The sequence below is a fragment of the Marmota monax genome, unplaced genomic scaffold (assembly GCF_021218885.2).
Source record: "Marmota monax isolate L192 unplaced genomic scaffold, Marmota_monax_Labrador192_F-V1.1 WCK01_AAM20220418_F8-fsc00160, whole genome shotgun sequence".
NCBI classification, from domain to species: domain Eukaryota; kingdom Metazoa; phylum Chordata; class Mammalia; order Rodentia; family Sciuridae; genus Marmota; species Marmota monax.
In genome coordinates, this window is record NW_026694183.1 from 731,771 (window position 1) to 752,273 (window position 20,503).

Genomic DNA, 20,503 nt, shown 5'->3' on the forward strand with positions numbered 1-20,503 from the left:
CAGACTATACTCAAAGAACTTAAAAAAAAGCACACTACAGGGACACAGTCACATCAATTTTTATAGCAGCACAATTCCAAACAGCTAAACTGTGGAGCCAACCCAGATGTCTTCAGTGGATAAATGGATTAAAAATTTGGTATCTATACACAATGGAATTTTATTTAGCAATAAAAGAGAATAAAATCATGGCATTTGCAGGTAAATGGATGGCATTGGTGAAGACATGTTAACTGAAGTTAGCTAACCCCAAAAAACAAATGACAATTGTTTTCTCTGATATAAGGAGGCTGACTCATAGTGGGGTAGGGAGGGGAAACATGGGAGGAATTGATGAATTCTTGTTAGGGAAGAGGGGAGGGAGGGAAAGGGAAGAGGCAGGGGATTATCAAGGATGGTGGAATGTGATGGACATCATTATCCAAAGTACATGTGTGAAGACTCGAATTGGGTGTCAACATATCTTATATACAAACAGAGATATGAAAAATTGTGGTATATATGTGTAATAAGAATTGTAATGCAAAAGAAGTACATGTATAAAGACATGAATTGGTGTGAACATACTTTATATACAAAATATGAAAAATGTGCTCTATATGTATAATAAGATTTGTAATGCATTCCGCTAGCATGTATTTAAAAAAATGAAATCAATTTTTTAAAAAAGAAGAAAATTAAAGGGATAAAAATAGGAAAAAACTAAAATTACTTCTTTGCAATTAATATAATCCTGTGTTGAGAAGGTACACACAAAATACTCACAAAATATTTGCAGAGGTGACAAATTCAGTAAAGTATCAGAATATAAAATCAACACAAAAATCAGTCAATTTTCTATATGCAAACAATGAATCTACTGAAAATGAAATTAGAAAAGTGATCCCATTCACAATAACACCAAAATTAGAATACCTAGGGATAAATCTAACCAAGGATAGGAACGACATCTGAAATTAAAACTAGAAAACAATGAAGAAAAAAATTGAAGTAGAATGTAGAAGATGGAAAGACAACCCATGTTTTGGATAGTAAGAATGAATATTATAGGACTCAACATATAATCAAAACCACTTTAAATCTTTAATGCATATTAACCAAAATATCAATGATAATCTTCACACAATGACAAAGTGACACAAAAGAGTTCTCATAAGAAATGAGATAGAAATCAACATATAGGAAATTATAAATGACCACAAATAGACAAGAGGAAAAGAGATATTCCAATAAATATCATTATCATCACTGAAAATTAAGACAGAATATTAAAATCTGCAAGAGAAAAAAAGCATCAGGTCACATTAAGAGTCAAATGAATAAGATTCACCTTTGAATTCTCAACTCAGACACCAATATCTAAGAAACACTAGAATAAGGTATTCAAAGCTCAAAAAAAAATGCATCAAGATTGCTATATCCAAAAAAAAAAACTATTTCAAAATGAGTGGGGAAATTAAAACATTGCATGACAAAGCTAAACTGAAGGAAATCACAGCAACCAAGTTATAACTATGAAAACTATGCAAAGATATGCTGCACACAGAGAGATCCAAAACAAACCCCAAAGATATCAAGGGGATGATACCTACTGTAAGAGTAAATAAAAAATCAAAATCAAATTAAATATTGCAAATAAGCAAAAATATCAGGAAACTACAAAATTATATGTATATACTAAATCTGTAAATAAATGGACTCTACTCCCCAATTAAAAGACATAGATTAGCAGAATAAATCAGAAGGCAAGACCCAACTGGATGCTGTCTGCAAGAGATTGATCACATAGCAAAGATGCCCACAGGCTGAAGTTTGTAAAAGAACATTTACATATCACACAAATGGAATCTAAAAACCATCAGGAAAACAATCAGCTAGCTATTCTCACATTAAAACAAAGGAGATTTCAAGCAAAAATTAACCACAGAAGGACAGTACATTCTGGTAAAGGGAATAATACAACCAGAAGAAATAAGAGTAGTAAATACACACGCACCAATGTCAGCATATGTTAAATAAAATAATTCTTGACAGTAAATTTCAGATAGATGTCAATAATATAATACCTAGTGATGTTAACATACTTTTATCACCAATAGATAGGTCACCTAAAGATAAAATCAACAAAGATATTACCAACGTAAATAGTACTATAAACCCAAGGGACCTAATATACATTTAGAATACACCTCACCATATCACCTCTTCTTCTCACACACATTCTTCCCCTAATATCATCCAGCATCTTGTGACATAGCCCAGGAGACTCACAGGAACTGAGCTGCTGTTGGTGCCATACTCATGATCTTCCAAAACCATGAGATAAACTCTTCTCCCTTCAGGGAACTGAACTTCTGGGGATTTGTCATAGAAGTGGGAAACAGGCTTATGCATATTGTGTCCTATTCCTGTGTGAGAGGCAGCGACTCTTCCCTCTGGAAGATTCCCAGTTCCACATCCAGCCTTTAGGCTCTCCTGACTTCAGTCTCCTGGGGTCATATCTCCACCTGGTGTGGGCTATATTCTTCTGTATCTTTGAAACCTGAAGCTTCATGGCACAGGCACCCAAACCCCTTCCCTCCTTGAGGCTTTACCTTGGACACACAGCACCCAGAGGGTTCACAGGTCCACAAGCACAACCTGGGGATGAGACAGGGAACTCTCCAAGGCCTCTGTCTGTGACCTGTTTGTTATAGAGGGACAAGTCTACAGTGCCCTCTAACATGGGCTCATGGTCAAGGTGCACTTAAATACATGTGTAACCCAGAATGTGGGCAACCAGCACTCATGGCGGAGGCTGCATGGCCCTGTTCCCATGAGACTCATTTACTTGGGATGACTTTTGTCTCTTCTAGACATCTGTTGATGTAGCTTGAGTATCTGGACACTAGGGCATATTATTTTCTATGTATCTCCAAAATTCTTCCTGTTCTTTGGTTTCAGTCTTGTTTCTCTCTACAGTAACCAAACCTAGATTCTGCCCCAAAACTTTAAACAATCTCTATCACTGAAGGTTCTCAATTAGCTTCAACATCCATAAAAAAACAGGATGTAGCAAAAATAGCACATGCACCCACCCTTGAGACATGAGCACACACAGGAAACTAAATCAAGAAATGCCAAGACCCATTTCTTCACTGTGTTCATGCTAGAAATTGTTTCCATGAGTGAATACATTAGTAAAACAGTGATTCAACAAATGCAGTCATTAGGACTAAGTTGGTTTTACTTGCCTCAAGCAACATTTAATAAAGATTGATGTGACTAGACATTCAGACAAGTAAGTTAATACCTGTAAGCCCACCTACTCAGGAGCTGGGGCAGGAAGATTGCAAGTTTACAGCCAGCCAGAGCAACTTAGTGAGACCATGCTACAAACACAGTGTTTTATAAAGGAGGCTGAGATGTAACTAAGTGGTAGCAAACTTGCTTCACATGCAGAATGCCTCAGCTCAATCTCCAGCACAGCAAAAACAAAGAAAGAAATAAAAAAGCCAAAATCAAAGTGACATTAAAGGATTCTGTGCACAAGAATGAGGTCAACCCACTCTACTTCCCTGCACCATTCCCAGGCCAATTCCACATGCAACCAGCTGAAATACCCTTGTGTCACCCTATAAAGCTGTGTGAAGTGAGCAATTAGTTGACAATTGTGCATACATACAATCAACACACTTGTGATAAGATTTGGGAGGGTTAGGCTCTAGAGCCTGGATAGATAGGAATCTAGGTAATGTAAAGACATGATGTGATCATCCAAAATACCACAGAAAATAGCAGAGAAATCTTCACCAACCACACTTTGGATTATACAAAGCAGGAAATGTAATCTAAAAGGGCTTGTTGCAGAGCTCATGAAGCCCAAGGTGGTTCTGGGGCACAGCCAGCACCATGCTCCACCCTTAACACAGCAGGGATTCCCAGTGCCTTCCAGACATTTTATTTTCTTAAACAATGAAAAAGTTAAAGATGTGTGAAGACACATTAAGAGAGTTACCAGCAGGATGTTAATATTTTCAGGAAGGAGGCTGAAAAATTTCCCATTGGATGAGGCTATTACAATCTCTATACCATGTGAAAGTGGGGTAGGTAACCAATAATATATGATCCATTGACCTGATAGATAATGTGTGCCGGCACATATCACTGGACCAAAAGATTGCAATGCTAAAACAATCACAGAACCACATTTATAGGGTTCCTTTTACAGCTGTGCATGAAGATTAAGTCACAGCACTCAGGAAGTGGAGAGAAGCTGGAGTAAATGTGCACATGTGTTTTTCAAGTGGTATGCAAGGCACACAAGATGAAAAAGGAGGTATTTTTAATATTCTGGATGGTCACTTGATTGAACAGAAAAGATTGAACACCAGTGCAGAGGAGTAGTTATCCAGAGCATTGCAAAAAGCCATGGATGTGCCAACAAGCACATCTCATTTCTGACAGATAGTAGAGGCCAATGCTGCAGGGGAAGCAGGTGTGGGTGCAGATGTTTTGGGGAGACCAGTGATGAGAGTTAACAGATGAGGACCTTCCACAGCCTCGTGGCTTCTCTAGCACACTCTACCTGCCTCCTCCACACAGAGGATGGTTCTCGGAAGACCAAACTGCACTCACATTTGTCCCCTCAGGTATGATTTTATTCTAGGAGTAACTACCTCACTCATACATATGTATGTATGCCATGTATGTATGTACATGTCAAATTAATCTTCAGTTGTGTAAAAACAAAACTTCTTTAAAGATGCTCGATATGTAGAAATTCTTTGAGAACAGAGCTCTAACACTTATTGAGGATAAGTGCCATATAAAGAGAAGAATTGCTAAAAACCATATCAAATGCTTTATTTATCAGGCTGTATATGAAAATGGAAAGCTACTTTTGAGAGTTATGTAGAAGCCTATTTTTTTCAATTCCAGAATGACTTTAGAGATGTTCCTAATAATAATCTATTGCCTACATTTAATTGTGAGTTAGATTTAACAGCTGCATTTTACATTTTCCTTCCTGGGGAGAGAAGACCAGTATATTTGTTCTTCTTGGAAAGCATGAAAAATTTGGAAGAAAACTCACTTGATCAATGACTATCTGTTACTTCAGGAGAAATGTGCTGATTTATGTGGCACCCACAGCCAACACTGGCCACATCTATGAAAATGGGTCACTGAGGAAGCAGTCTCATTAGAGATGTAGTTCTTGATGTTTAACAAATCAGACCATATCCTGCTGCCTCTGATCAGCAGAGATTCTAACTCTGTTGTAGCACAGTTTAAGAACATATACCAATTGCTATTTACTATTTTGAAAATTCTGTAGAAATTAGTTCATTACACCAAGAAGAGTCCTCACATGTAACATTTTCCTCTCAATTGAATGTGAGAAATGTAAATTTCATAACAGCATTATTTTTCCAGGTTTAATTCTAATTAGATTTTGCTTTTCTTCATGTTAGGTTAATAAAAGCATTTTCTTCTTCAAGAATATAAAAATAAAAGTAGGAGTACCTGATGGGTTGAAATTCATAGAAATATTTGGTAAACTCTGGTCATACATGCTAAAGGCAAGCCTATATAAACCTATGATCAGAAAAATGTGTGCAGTTTGTAGATATTTATACATAAACATATGTTCACATATATATATGTGTGTGAAGAAACACATGAAAGTATCATAAAAACATGTTGTACATCCCACATGTCAGTGCTGATCATGATGCTCTAATGTGTTGTACTGATCAGTTTCTGCTGCCTATCCAAATGCCTACACAAACACCTTATAAAGGAAGAAAATTTATTGAACTACATTTCTGGAGATTCAGGAGCATGGTGCCAGCATCTGCTCAGTCCTGGTGAGGGCCTCACAGCAGATGGATCACTAAGGTAGAATCACGTACAGAAGAGTCCACAGGGCAGAACAGGAGCAAGAGACAGTGGAGACAGCTGCACTTGCTGTAGGACAACTCATGTTCTCATGGAAACTAATATAACCAATCATTAATCCCCTCCAAGGTGACCTCCCCATGACAACCACCTTGTATTGCATCCACTTCTCAAAGGTTTCACCACACAACAAATCACACTGGGGTAAAAATTCCCAACATGTGGTATTTAGGTTGAAAACATAAATCACATCCATACCAGAGCATGTGTGCATCAAAGGAGAAATGCTAGAATTGTTTGAAATTCCTTCAGTTAGATTCTATCATCAACAACATGGGAAAATACAAATTTGAGGCATATGGAAGTTTCTTTTTTTAATTGATTTTATCTTTTTAAATACACGACAGCAGAATGCATTACAATTCTTGTTACACATATAGAGCATAATTTTTATATCTTTGTATATAAAGTATGTTCACACAAATCCATGTCTTTATACGTGTACCTTGTGTGTTTATTTTTTGCATTTCAATTCTTATTAGACATATATACCACAATATTTCATATCTCTGTTTGTATATAAATTATGTTGACACCCAATTTGAGTCTTCACACATGTACTTTGGATAATGATGTCCATCACATTCCACCATCCTCGCTAATCCCCTTCCCTCTCCATTTCCCTCCCACCCCTCTTCCCTATCTAGAATTCATCTATTCCTCCCATGATCCCCCTCCATACCCCACTATGAGTCAGTCTCCTTATATCAGAGAAAATATTCAGCATTTGTTTGTTTGGGATTAGCTAACTCCACTCAGCGTTATCTTCTCCAATGCCATCTGTTTACCTGCAAATGCCAGAAGCATATGGAATTTTCAAAGTCAAATATAAAACAGCTGATGTTGAATGATTTTATTTATATAAAGTGCAAAATGTTAAAAGTGATCTCTACTGTTAGAAGTCACATACTGGTCATTATTGGAAACACATAAGGAAAGAGGAGTCATACCAACTAGGATATTGTTTTACCATGTAGCAGTTGCTTGCACAGGAGTTTTCAATTTGTGAAATTTGATTAGAAACACATGCCAACACATACATACAAATGTTTCAAAGATACATATCACTAATTCAATATTAAGTACTGAACTAAAATTTATTAGTACCCAGTGTAGTGAACAAACAAGGTAGACATTAAATAAAGGTTAAAACCTAATTAGCTTATGAAAAGAAGAAAGACTGCATTGTGAAAATCACAGCACAGAAATGAATAAATTAAATATAAACTGTTTAATAAAGAGGACATTAGTAGACTTTGCTTCCCATCATGTCCAAGATTACATGAAACATGTCTCATTTCATTGCAAAAGACAAACTCTTGATACTTTTCACTTTGATATTTCCTTCAAAAGACACAGCTGAGTCATAAACATAATATATAGATAAATGAGAAATATGTGTCACTTGTAAATAAAGAAAGTAAAATAAAGAAAGCAGATTTTATGCTGAAGAATTTGGTTGTTGTTGTAACTGGTATTTTGAGTCTGAAATTTATATTTGTTACATCTATTTTTCCAAAAATATTATTGGGTGGATAATAAAGCAAATCTAAGTGGTATACATGTGCACATACTCAGGTACACATACACACACACATGCACACACTGTAATAAAAAAGCACATGTGTGTTGATTGTCATTCTTAGATATATGACTGTATCACTATTCTTTTAATTTGGGAGTACAAATGAAAAAATATGTAAGAATTGTGCAAAGCCTACAATTTAGATGTTCCTCCTGACATCAGGGATTTTCCTATTCCTTATTCCAGACAGACTGAGCCTGGATGCACTGGAGTTCCTGCTCATGAGCAGAAAGGGGCTGACAGCTGGGAAACTGCCAGCAACTATTGCAGCCATCTTTACCAGCAGCCAGTGGGGATTATAAATAACAATCATACAAATTTGGAAGATGCAGGAAAGTGTGTAAAAAGATGCAAGGGTGCTCACCAGGAGGAGGATGTTTTTGGTGGCTCTAGACTCAGGGGAGGACCTGGGGAGCTGGTCTTTTGAATGTGCTGCATTCTCTGCTTCTGCCTGTGCAGGATGAGCACCATGGAGCTGCTGGCCCAGAGCATGAGCCCCACACACAGGACATCAGGGAATGTTAGCAATGCTGCATGCAGTGATTGTGAGGATTTCTCAGGATGAACAGCAGAACAGTATCCATAATTTTTGATGCTTGTGATATTATTGTTGCTCCTTTTTCCAGTCATATGTGAAATAATTATAAGATTTTCAAGCAGGTACAGAATCCAGCTCAGGTACATGGAGAAACCAATGTATTTGGGAGCTTTCACTTTAAGCTCTGTACAGCTGGAATTCTCAGGACTAATCTTCATGGCCTGGAAGACACTCAGGAGGCAGGTGCTGCCAATGGACACACCCCTGCCCACCCTGTGAAGATAGAAAAGCAGCTTGCATCCAACATCACTGAGGAAATCTTTCACTCCAAATGCTGCCACTGTCTGATTGTGGACAACTTGTTAGCCCTCTACAGAGGAGAGCTAACGAGTTGGCCGCAATCAAGTGCTGAAGAATCAAGTCTGTGTGTCTTACCTTGAACCTAATGAGGTGATGGACCAGGTAATGGAGGAGAACACAAGAATTGCCCAGAGCTCCAACCACAGTCTGTGACAAGAAGATGATACCTACAGCCACATCACTGGCTGCCATCCTGCCAGTTCCCTGCTGTCCCAGCCAGAGGGTCCTGGAGGGAAACAGGAGGCCTGGGCTGCACGTGTCCTGTCAACCAAAACCCAGTATTGCCCACACTCCAGAGTTACCACTGTGAAAACTTACTTAAGATTTTATTTTCACTAGCAGTTTTTAATGAGATTCATGACTACTTAAGGTAGGAAGTGTGTATAAATCCCTGTTGTGAAGGCAGAACATGGTGATCCCTGAATCTTCATGATACAACACAGGGGCTGAGATGATCAGGAGAACTTCTGCACACACATGTTATGTCTCTGTCCAGATTCATACTCTGATCAGGTGCACAGAGGGGTCTTGAACCTGGCTTAGCTTTAATTAAGAGCATAGCATAAAAAGCAAGCTTCCCTAAAGGTCGTGAGTAGGTTCTTCTATCAATCCAGCTCATATTTACTTTCATTTGTCTATATTCCTATTGTCTTCAAAACCAATGGTACTTTTTAACTTTTCATTATAAAATGTTTTGATTTAGATGTAAATAGTTATTCTATGTACAAGGTCAATTCTGAAGGAACATTTTGATATTTTAATAACTGCAGATGCACTGAGGGAAATCTAGCCCTACAGGCACCTGTCACACGGTGAGCTACCTGCAGGAGGCAGGACTGGCTGCACATCAGGACAGCTGCCCATGACTCCTACGGTTGTATGTTAGGAACACAACTAAATGGCCACTGTCACAGAAATTTTGGAACATTCCAAGGCCATGTACTGTTTCTTGGAATATCAAGAAGTAATGCATGATTAAAGAGCTTAGTGTAGGAACAAAACATTCACTTCTTTAGAAGACACAAATGTGAGTTACTTAATATCTAAAAAATATTTCAAAGAGGTAAGATTAGTAAATGATATTACAATAGGAGCGATTCATGAAAATTGGTATATGTGGTCATTTAAAAGTCAAAATACTAGAATTTCTGCATTGATTTGAATGAATATATTTAACAAAATATATTGGGTAAAAAAAAATTTAGGTTCACATGTTACTGAATAGATGGAGAAGAGCTTTCCTATGTCCCCTGCACATTCACACCCTGCTCCACAATCAGATTCCTATGCCACATGGGGCATTCACTATAATCAGCAGATATCTGACATAAAAAAATATAAAGCTCTTACAGGTGGTAATAGAATTCTGTAATAACCTTGTCCACTTTTCCATACACGTTCCTTTCCACAGTATAGATAAATGGCCCCATTAACCTTGAATTGTGATGCTTTCAAGATTGGTATAATTACTATCCCCCTTGTCTGCACCATGCTGAGAGTGAGAAAATGTGCTGCCTGAGCAGTCACCATCAGCTCTCTCCCTGCACAGGACTAAGGAGATTCCTGTCAGTTCCTCCTACTCCACACAACAAGCAGGGAGATACTATGAGTCTGGACCTAGAAATCATGAAGATTTAGTGTAGACTTTCAGTAAGGTAAAATGAGCCATTGGGTGACTTTAAAAAAACCTCCTTGTACACCTTGAAAAACACATTTAATTTTCATTTTCACGAAACCACAGCAATCTCTGTCAGTAAGAATCACATATACTTAAATTAGGATTCCTGATGGTTTGGCATTTAGGCTAGGACCCATTTATCTTTGCCACCTAGAGCCATTCTTCATCAACCGTTTTAATACTTGCATGGCTCTGGCTTCTGCAGTGTCCCCTTTTCAGCTGTGATCACTTACCCAGACTCTTGATGGTCTCTTCTCATCTCATAGATGCTGCTCTCAGACTCACCTTGAATCACTCACCAGGCTCTTCCTCTCTGCCAGGCTGGTGACATCAGTGCAGAGGCCTCTCTGACCAAGATGTGTGCTGTAGGGTGGTGGCCAGCTCCTGAGATATGGGCTGATAATTCAAATCCTGGTATGCAGCCCAGAGTTCCAGATCATCCTGCCCAGCAGGTCTCTGTGGCTGGCTGCAGGGATTCCACCCACTCCAGGAACTCCAAGTATTCTGTTCTCTCCTGCAGGTTTGAAACTTGGCATTGACCCTATGGATTACACACATTTGATGGATATCTCACATCTGCTCTGCTACCTGCTGTTTATGATCAGCTGATGTCTTCTAGAGCTCTACCATTTATGTCAACTGCTGCTATAACATAGAGCAATGCAGTTGTGGTTAAGCAGCTCATATTTGGATGTCTCCAGGCAGCACTGGCCCCTTCAAGGCTTCGTGAAAAATAATGGATAAGATCTTCATGCATATCAATGTGTGGGGAATTCCTCTAGCAAGAATTACCAAAGAGTTGGCTACCATAAGTTGCCCAAGAATCAAATCTGTGGACCTTAATGTGTACCCACTGCAGGAAAGCACTAAATTATAATAAAGTACAGAGAAATTTCCCAGAAATGTATAACATACTTGGGAATCAATGTAAAGAAAAAGGTGAAAGATCTATACAATGAAAACTACAGAATAATAAAGAGAAAAATCAAAGAAGACCATAGAAGATGAAAGATCCACCTTGCTTTTGCATAGACAGAATTAATATTATCAAAATGACCATACTACCAAAAGCACTGTACAGATTTAATGCATTTCTGACCAAAATCCCAATGGCATTCCTCATACAAATAGAAAAAACAATTATGAATTTCATCTGGAAAAATAAGAGACCCAGAATAGGTAAAGCAATCCTTAGCAGGAAGAGTGAAGCAGATGGTATTGCTATGCCAGACTTTAAACTATACTACAGAGCAATAGTAACAAAAGTAACATGGTATTGGCACTGAAACAAACTGATAGACTAAAGGTACAGAATAGAGGACACAGAGACTAACCCACAAAATTACAATTATCTTATATTAGACAAAGTTGCCAAGAACATGCACTGGAGAAATGATAGCATCTTCAACAAATGGTGCTGGGAAAACTGGGAATCCATATGCATTAAAATGAAATTAAACCCCTATCTCATGCACAAAACTTAACGCAAAATGGATCAAGCACCTAGGAATTAAACCAGAGACTCTGTTTTAATAGAAGATAAAGTAGGCCCTAATCTTCATCATGGGAAATTAGGCCCCAGCTTCCTTAATAAGACTTCTATAGCACAACAATTAAAACCAAGAATCAATAAATGGGATGGAATCAAACTAAAAAGTTTCTCCTCAACAAAAGAAACAATCTGTGAGGTGAACAGAGAGCCTGTATCCTAGGAACAAATCTTTACCCCTTACACAACAGATAGAGCACTAATCTATAGGGTATAGAAAGAACTCAAAAAGCTAAGCACCAAAAAACCAAATAACCCAATCAACAAGTGGGCCAAGGACCTGAACAGAACAGACCTCTTCTCAGCAGATGATATACAATCCATCAACAAATATATGGAAAAATGCTCATCATCTCTGGCAATCTGAGAAATGCAAATCAAAACTACTCTAAGACTTCATCTCAGTCCAGGCAGCTATTATGAAGACAAACAACAATAAGTGTTGATGAGTATGTGGCAAAAAAAGGTACACTCATACATTGCTGGTGGGACCGCAAATAGGTGCAGCCAATATGGAAAGCAATAGGAGATTCCTTGGAAATATGGGAATGGAACCAGCATTTTACCCAGCTATTCCTCTCCTTGGACTATCCCCACAGCACCTAAAAACAGCACACTACAGGGACACAGCCACATCAATGTGTATAGCAGCACAATTCACAGTAGCTAAACTGTGGAGCCAACCTAAATGTTCTTCAGTGAATGAATGAATTTTAAAAAATGGAATTTTATTCAGCATTAAAGGAATCAAATCATGGCATTTGCAGGTAAATGGATTCAATTGTAGAAGATATTACTAAGTGAAGTTAGCCAATCACAAAAAAAAATGCTGAAGGTTTTCTTTGATATAAAGAGACTGACTCATAGTGGGGTAGGGAGGGAGAGCATGAGAGGATTAGATGAATTCTAGATAAGGAAGAGGAGTGGGAGGGAAAGGCAGGAGCAGGGGAATAGCAAGGATGGTGGAATGTGATGGACATCATTATACAAAGAACATGTATGAAGACATCAATTAGGTGACAATATACTTTATATACAAACAGATATAAAAAATGTGGAATATATGTGTATTAAGAATTGTAATGCAAAAAACAGAAAAACAAAGTACATGTATAAAAGCATGAATTGGCGTGAACATACTTTATATACAGAGATATGAAAAATTGTGCTCTATATGTGTAATAAGAATTGTAATGCATTCCACTGCTGTCGTTTATTTAAAACAAGTAAAATCAATAAAAGATTAAAAAACAATGAATCTACTGAAAATGAAATTAGGAAAGTGAATCCATTCACAATAAAATAAAAATTAGAATACCTATGGATAAATCTAATCCAGGATGTGTAGGACCTCTAAAATTAAAACTAGAAACAATGAAGAAAAAATATTGAAGTAGAATGTAGAAGATGGAAAGACCACCCATGATTTGGATAGGAATAGAACTGAACATAAAATAAAAACTATTTTAAAAACTTAATGTATACCCACCAAAATATCAACAACAATCTTCACACAATGACATAGAGACATAAAACAGTTCTCAAAAGAAATTAGATAGGAATCAACATACAGGAAATCATAAATGACCACAAATACACAATGCCAAAAGAGACACTGCAAGACACATCATAATCTACACTGAAAATTAAGACACAATATTAAAATCTGCAAGAAAAACCACATCAGGTCACATTTAGTGGCAAATCAATAAGATTCACCTTTGACTTCTCAATTCAGACACCAATATCAAGGAAAGACTAGAATGACATATGCCAAGCTCAAAAAGGAATTTCCAGCTAAATTGCTATATCCAAAAAAAATGTGTTTCAAAATGAGTGGGGAAATTAAAACATTGCATGATGAAGCTAAAATAAAAGATGTCATGACCACAAAGCAAGAACTATGAAGAATATTCAAAGATATGCTACATACAGAGTAATTCTAGAATAAACAAAATAGGTCTCAAGTGGTGAGGCCCACTATAAGAGTAAACAACTAAATGAAAATCAAAACCAAATAAAATATAGCAAATAAACAAAAATGTCAGGAAAGCGCAAACTTATATTCACACTATCTCTGCATATAAATGGCCTCTACTACCCAATTAAAAGACATAGATTAGCAGAATAAATCAAAAGACAAGGTCCAACTGGATGCTGTTTGCAAGAGACTGATCACATAGCAAAGATGCCCACAGGCTGAAATGTGTAAAAGGACATTTACATATCACACAAATGGAATCTGAAAACAATCAGGAAGAGCTAGCTATTCTCAGATGAAACCAAAGGAGATTTCAAGCAAAAATTAACCACAGAAGGACAGTACATTCTGGTAAAGGAACAATTAAACCAGAAGAAATAACAGTAGTAAATATACCGGCCCCAAATGTCTGGACATATTAAAAGACATAATTCTGTTTTTAAATTTTTATTGTTGGTTGTTCAAAACATTACATAGTTCTTGATATATCATATTTCACACTTTGATTCAAGTGGGTTATGAACTCCCATTTTTACCCCATATACAGATTGCAGAATCACATCAGTTACACATCCATTGATTTACATATTGCCATACTAGTGTCTGATGTACATAATTCTTGATTTTAAATTCCAGATAGACTGCAATAAAATATTACCTAGTGATGTTAACACACCTTTATCACCAATAGATAGGTCATCCAAAGATAAAATCAACAAAGATATTAACAACGTAAATTGTACGATAAACCCAATGGGCCTAATAGACATTTAGAATACACCTCACCATGTCACCCCTTCCTCTCACACACATTCTTCCCCTAATATCATCCAGCATATTGTGACATAGCCCAGGAGACTCACAGGAACTGAGCTACTGTTGGTGCCATATTGTGATCTTCCAAAATCATGAGATAAAGGAAGGAATGTATAGGTAAAGAACAGGGGATCATTAGGGTGCGATCACTACAGTAGAATACAGCAAAATGGGTGCTTACACTATGCATTTTTCCTGTTACATATGCAGGTACAACAAAGAGTGAACTCCAAAGTAAACAGTGGACTTTGGCTAAGAATGATCTACATCCAGTTTGATGCTGTCACACGGATCACACAGATTCCAGATGTTACAGTTATGGAGACTGTACTGGGAGCAGGGATGTATTAGAATTCTGTACTAAATGCTTGAACATTCATAAATACAGCTTGCTTTTAAAAACTGAAATATTAATGTAAAGATAAATGATCCATCAAAACCAAGGAGCTATTACCTTGGAAACGCAAGGTGCATTCACTATTTGATAGGCAGTATCATTCAGAACCCTAACAAAGTAAAGGCGAGAAACCTCATTATCACTGGAATAGATGAATAAGAGAACTGGACAGCACCCTACCTGTATTTGTGGTAACAATGCTCACAAACTGCTATAAATGGGTACTTTCCTCATAGAACTGGTACCTTCTCCCTCTGTGGCCCCACCCAGAAAGTAACCACAGCCCCACACCCCTAAATGTGCTCCAGGGCCCCCAGGCCAGAATCCTGCAGAACTTTGGTCACAGAGGTGATGGCTGTCCAGGACGATGTCTGCTCCCAGCTGCAGTGCACCTGTGTAGCACTGCAGTGGCCACTGTCCACCAGCGACCCTAACTTAGATGACAGGACAGGTGGACAGCAAGTTCACACCAGTGGTTCTGCTCTCTAGGGACAGCCTGAAGGTCACCCAGGAAAGGTGGTGTCCACTGTGCAGCTCATCTTTAATCACTGCCACGGCATGACCTGTGCTGAGTGGGCAGCCTGGTCCTCATACTGGTCCTCAGGAATATTTGGCCCTGGGAGAATGTGGCAGTTTACCCAGAGATGACAGTAAATGGTCCCCACTGAACTCTCATCCAAACAGTTTTACTCTGAGCCCAGTTCCCCACCTGTGTGTCCTGCTCTGATATTTCCCATGTCCCTGCCTGAACCAGCAACTTCACTGTTTATAGATTAATGGGTTCTCCTAAGAATACAACCTAGCCTCAATATGTAAATGTATTCTGACTTAGAGAGTGGTAAGTGCTACTTTTTAAGATTGTAGGTGAGGCTGGGAGTGGTGGGACATACCTCTAATCCCAGTGGTTGGGAAGCTGAGGCAGGAGAATCACAAATTCTAGGCCAGCCTAAGAAACTTAGAAGGGCTTTATACAACTGAGTGAGACCATGTCTCAAAAAAACAAATAAATAAATAAAAATATAAACAAGCACTAGGCATGTGGCTCAGTGGTTAAATGACTCCCTGTTCAACCCCAGTACAGTGGGGAAAAAAAGAGTGTAGGTGAGGATGTGACCATTTATCTATGTGCACTGAAACGCATCTGTGGATATTTTAACAACATGTCAATGTATGAGATTACACTGCTACAGTTGTAGAGCTCCCAGCAGAACAGGTGCAACTCCTAGATGAGAAACCAGGTCCTTCCTTCCTTGTGGCACAGCAGGCAGCAGGAGCACTGTGTTCCCACCAGCTTCTCTTAATCCTGCAAACTGCAATCTGGGTGACATGGAGTGGCCCAGGTGGAAATTGCACAGGAAAGGAGTTTGCATCACAACTGAGGATACCCACACACAGGAAAACAAACCTTTTAAGGAGAACTGCTGACAAACCTACCTTGTTCCTTGAAGAAACTGTGCAGAAAAACAATTCTCTCCTTAATTCTGGCAATTGATGCTAAATCTGTCCTCCCAAGGTCTCTTCAAAACTATCTAACAAATAACATTCTGGAACAAAACTTTTCTGGTAATTATAAACTTACTGAAATGCTAAGGAGAATTATTTTCCAAAAAATCCACCGCTCATTTCTACATTGCATTTGTTTCAGGCAATCTTTCCAGGAGTGCAGCACTTGGTCAAAAGTTGTAATTCAACTGACCTGGAAGCCTGGGAACTAATTCATTCCATGTGCCTCCAGCGACAGGAACTAGGATGGCTGACTGCAGCATGCTGTGCATAGGGTGAGGACCACTAGCTCTGTTTCCTTCCACCACGACCATGTGGGTATCACAGTCAGCCAGCTAAGGACCCCAGTGCTCTTTACGGTTTGCAATAGAAAGACAATGACTCTTCCATCCATTTCTCTATTGATGTTTTGAGTGTGAAGAAAAATGAAACACTTAAACATTTGTGAAAAAATAGGTAACTTATGTAGTAATGATACAATTATGTAGTTACAATACTTAAAATTATGTTTTGAAACTGGTGATTGAGCCCAGCCTTGTCCCTGATCGTCATCTGCAGCCTTTTTAATTTCTTATTTTTGAGGCAGCATCTACATTGTTGAGGCTCCTTCCACTTGTGATCCTCCTCTCTTGGTCTCCCAATTTGTTGTGATTGTAGGTGTTTTCCACAGCACAAACATAGATTTTTAAATTTTTTTATGCAGACAAAGCAGAGCCTGGATAGTTTGGATACAGTGGATTTATGGCTCATGAGCAGAAAGGGGCTGACAGTGGGAAAACACAGTGAAATCAGGTCACTGGTGTCCACCACCCACCAAATGAGGTTGGAAAAAATAGCAATGTATAAATGTAATAGGGAGGAGAGGGTGTGGAAAGTCACAAAGGTGCCCACCAGGACAAGGATTCTCTGGGTGGCTCTGGACTCAGGGCAGGATCTGGGGGGAACTTTGATGCTGTGGATATGCTGAACCCTCTGCTTGTGCCTGTACAGAAGGAGAACCATGGAGCCACTGGACCAGATCATGAGCACAGAAAAGACAATTTCAGGAAATACAAATAAGGCTGCATATAATAAATCTGTGATTCTGTCACGACCTGTGTAAGAGAAGTAACCATAATCTCTCTTGTCCGTCGTGTTTATACTGTTCCATTTGCTAAGTATATAGAGAGGAAAAATGGAATTCACCACCATGTACAGAACCCAGCAGAGGGAAATGGAGAAGCTCTTCCGTTGAGATCCTTCCAACAGGAGTTCATGGGGCTGATGGTGATGCTCTGGAAGACGCTCAATAGGCAGGTGATGAAAATGGACATACTTCTGCCCACTCGATATATATATACAAAATTAGTTTTCATCCAAAATCACTGAGGAAATATTTCAACCCAAAGGCTGTCATTGTCTGGGGAATTCCTCTACTGAGAAGCACCAAGGAGTTGGCTATGATCAGGTGCCTGAGAATCAAATCTCTGGACCTCAGTTTGTACTCATTGCAGAAAAGAATTAAATGATAATAAAGCAGAGAGAAATTTCCCAGGATTCCTACTGCAATCTGTGATAAGAACATCAGTCCCATAACCATATCTCTGGAGTCTATTCTTTCATTCATCATATTTTCCTTTGAATGATAGCAACAGTTCCACATATGAGCAAAATTACTCATTAACAATAGCTGTATCCAAGCACAGTGGTGAGAATCTATATCCACTTGTTACCTGTGGGGCTGAGGCAGGAGATTCACTGGAACCTGGAATCCAGTCTGAGCAACATAGTGAGCTCCTCATCTTAAAGTAATTTTTGACACCAACAGTAACTTTCATTGCATGCACCTGTGGCATTGTAAAGACCTCAAGATGCACATATTGATGGGGAGAAATATGCTTTGTAGGAAAACGAGCCTAGATGATCACATTATGCCATGTTGGGAGGAGCAATGAAAAGTGAGAGCAAATGCATAGAAATAATTTAGCATTTAATGTTTCAGAATTAACTGATATACACTGATCACATAGGAAAAGGAATTTCAATCACCATCCATACCATACAACAAATCAGATCTTAGTGGATTTCTGACCCAAATTTTAAAGAGAAGCAATGGCATTTTTAGAATACCAAAAACATTTCTGTAGTATTAAAAAACAAAATGCACAATAAACAGACAAATATCAATTTTTACATGGAGTTTTAACTCCTGTGTTTTCTGGTTGTGACTTTTCACTCTGCTTTCCTGCCAGGCTCCTTTCTCACAACCCAAGTCACTATACTTTTAAAGCTTAACACTGCATTCTGAAAATGGACCACCAGACTTTCTGTTGTTCACATTATCATTCCAGGAATAAAAGAATAGTGAAATCTATAAGTGAATTATTCAACAATTATACTTTGCTCTTAAACAATGGCACATGAGTCATTAATATCTGACAAAGTAGTTTAGGATAAAACTGAAGCCCTCAGTGATTTCAGCTGAAATATTCTGTGCACTGATAGATACATCAGTGAAACTGATAGTGGTGAAAGATGATTTGTGGAGGACATTTCAATACACAGGATATGACAGTAGAAGATGGAGGATGTGAAATCTGCTGCATGGAATGGACTGAAATAAAAAGAAAAATTTCCTGAGTTTGTAATTAGTATTGGAATATTATTAAACCAGAGAAGTTACCAGATATACTTGGTACTGCTGACCAGTGTCCGGTTGTCATTGTTATAATGTTACCTTCTTTTATATGTTCAGCAGGGAGAGAAGTCACGCTAGAGCCATCTCAGCACAGGGATTCGGATGAGACACAATTCCTGTCCACTAGGTGGATTGTAATGTAGAGTTGGGAAAGAACACTTTATTCCAGAAATAGTCCCTGGTCTTGATTTCTGCACAGGATGAGGTGATCCTTACATTTACAGGATTATCTTTAAATAGACATGAAAGCCTTATACACACAGCCATCAAGGCAGTTTAAAATATATTCTGAGTTTTTTAAAGTAATGTGAAGAGCATGTTAGTTGCTAACTACAGTCCTTAAGTCCCTTCAAAATGACAATTCACTATCAATGGTAATTTTCTTAAATAATCTTAGTGTGTATTTTATTAAATAACTTTAGGAGCCCTGAAGAATTGATATCAGGTCAGGGACACTTCTCTTTTTACTACTGAGCTCATAAAGAAGGAATTATTCCTCTCCCTTGTCGACCTTCCCACCAACTCTGTTTTTACCCCAGGATTTCTCTGCAGACATGAGCACACCTGCAGACTTTCTTTCCTTACTGAATCTGCTAAAACAAAAGACCGAAATAGAAAACTCACTGTGCTTCTTGTGTGCAAGGTTCTGGGCTCAGTGTGAGGTCCTGACAGCCAGCATGGAGGGAGGGAGGCAGCTGCACCCTGAGATAAAGGTCTGTGCTCCTGTGACCTCACTTCCCCTCAGGGCTGCAATTATCACTTCACCTGGAGAGGCAATGACAGTGCAGGCCTGGGGAGCCCAGGACAAGGATGAAATACTTTCTCCACACTTGTTAATTAGTAATGCAATTATGAGTTCCTTGTTAGTAAATTCAGAATAAGGGCTGGGGTTGTAGCTCCAAGGTAGGGCACTGGCCAACCATGTGTGAGGCACTGGGTTAGATCCTCAGCACCACATAAAAATAAATAACTAAATAAAGTTTTTAAAAAATTAACAAAAGTTTTGAGTTTTTCAGAAGCTATTGCTTTGGCTTGATCCATTGAAGCTGATAGGCTCTCCTATGGAAGGATAAGGCAATAGAGACGTGTGATCTATATGGGACTCACAGAGGGTTTGTGTGTCTCACTGGACTCCAGGCTTTCCTGACTTGACCCAGGCTTTCCTTGACCCAAAGGATACAAATTCTGCCTTCTTGCTCATACTTCTTTATCCCCATCCTCAGTGGGAGAGCCTGGGATATGGATCCAGGCCTATCAGGTGGCCCTGTGGGCTCATCTCCAGGCAGGATGGGGTAAGGAGAGTGTAGATCATATTCAGGGCCAGTGATCCTGATTGTGACATCAGATGCTGTCATCACAACCATGTCTTAGTGATGGAGCTTGTCACTAGGAAGGAAGACTCAGTTGGGGAGTAGCCAACAGGATGGGTTACTTGGAGAATTTACTGAGGGGCACTGTGTGGAGGCATCAGGGCTGGAG

General features: G+C 38.7%; 2 pseudogenes; both read right to left on the reverse strand.

Moving 5' to 3' along the window:
• Positions 1-7,664: 7,664 nt before the first annotated feature.
• On the reverse strand, positions 7,665-8,615 carry LOC124107787 (vomeronasal type-1 receptor 4-like; annotated as a pseudogene).
• A 6,522-nt stretch (positions 8,616-15,137) lies between these two features.
• Positions 15,138-17,956, reverse strand: LOC124107789 (vomeronasal type-1 receptor 4-like; annotated as a pseudogene).
• Positions 17,957-20,503: the final 2,547 nt, after the last annotated feature.